The sequence below is a fragment of the Olea europaea genome, chromosome 19 (assembly GCF_002742605.1).
Source record: "Olea europaea var. sylvestris chromosome 19, O_europaea_v1, whole genome shotgun sequence".
Lineage (NCBI taxonomy): Eukaryota > Viridiplantae > Streptophyta > Magnoliopsida > Lamiales > Oleaceae > Olea > Olea europaea.
The window spans coordinates 3,221,071-3,222,877 of record NC_036255.1 but is presented as its reverse complement, the minus strand read 5'-3'; positions in this window follow the sequence as shown (position 1 = coordinate 3,222,877).

Sequence of the window (1,807 nt, the reverse complement as noted above, 5' to 3'; positions counted from 1 at the left end):
CATTCCCCTCGAAAGATGGTATACTTGATCTCTTGCAAGTCCTTTCGTCAAAGGATCAGCCAAATTTTCTTTTGACTTCACATAGTTAATAGAGATTATACCATTCGATATTAACTGTTTAATGGTATTATGTCTCCGACGGATATGTCGAGACTTACCATTATATATACTGTTTTGTGCCCTTGCTATTGCCGACTGGTTATCGCAATGTATATTAATCGCAGAAACTGGCTTTTCCCAACATGGAATTTCTTCAAGAAAATTACGAAGCCATTCTGCTTCTTCACCGGCTTTGTCTAACGCTATAAACTCAGATTCCATCATGGATCGAGTAATACATGTTTGCTTAGACGATTTCCAGGACACGGCTCCACCTCCAATGGTAAATATATAACCACTCATGAATTTTGAATCCTTAGCGTCAGATATCCAATTTGCATCAGTATATCCTTCTAATACTGCAGGATATTTTGAGTAGTGTAATCCATATTCAACCATGTGTCTTAAATATCTAAGAACTCGGTTTAATGCCTTCCAATGTACAACACTTGGATTACTAGTGAATCTACTCAACTTGTTGACTATGTATGCTATATCCGGTCTTGTGCAGTTGGTAATATACATTAAACTACCAATGACACGCGAATATTCCAATTGAGATACGGGCTCACCAGTATTCTTAGCTAAGTAAATACCTAAGTCAACTGGTGACTTAACCGGTTTATCGTCATACGCCTTAAACTTCTTAAGTATAGTCTCAACATAATGTGATTGAGATAATGACAAACCATCGGATGTCTTAGAGATTTTAATCCCTAATATTACATCCGCCACTCCCATATCCTTCATGTCAAAATGTTTTGTTAACATTTTCTTAGTTGAGGAAATGACTTTGGAGTTATTTCCCATAATGAGCATATCGTCAACATATAGGCATATGATTACATATTCATTAGGTGCGTTTTTAATGTAGACACATTTGTCACATTCATTGATTTTGAAGCCATTTGACAACATAGTTTTATCAAACTTTTCATGCCATTGCTTCGGTGCTTGTTTCAATCCATACAATGATTTTACAAGTCTACACACCTTCTTTTCATTTCCTGGTGCAACAAACCCTTCAGGTTGTTCCATGTAGATTTCTTCTTCTAATTCACCATTTAGAAACGCGGTTTTGACATCCATTTGATGTATTTCAAGATTATACAATGCTGCGATTGCAATCAAGATACGTATAGACGTAATTCTTGTAACGGGTGAATAGGTATCAAAGAAATCTAGTCCTTCTTTTTGTCTATACCCTTTGGCTACTAATCTAGCCTTGTATTTATCAATTGATCCATCCGACTTCAATTTCTTTTTGAAGATCCATTTACAACCTAAAGCTTTGTTTCCCGGAGGGAGTTCAACCAATTCTCAAGTATGGTTACTCATGATGGATTCAATTTCATTGTGTACAGCTTCTTTCCAAAAAGGAGTTTCTGGAGAGGACATTGCTTCATCAAATGTCCTAGGATCATTTTCAAGTAAATTGGTTACGAATTATGGACCGAATGTCTTTGGAATTCGTTGCCTTTTACTATGTCTCGATTTTTCATTTACTTGAAGATCATCATTCTTTCCATGTATGTTATCATAAGTTCGTTTATTTGAACCTACTTCCTTTTCTTTACAAGGAAAACTGTCTTCAAAGAAGACCGCATTTCTTGATTCAATAATTGTACCTACGTGTACATCAAGTACTTCGGATTTGTGAACTAAGAATCGATATGCACTACTATTGATAGCATATCCAATAAAGACA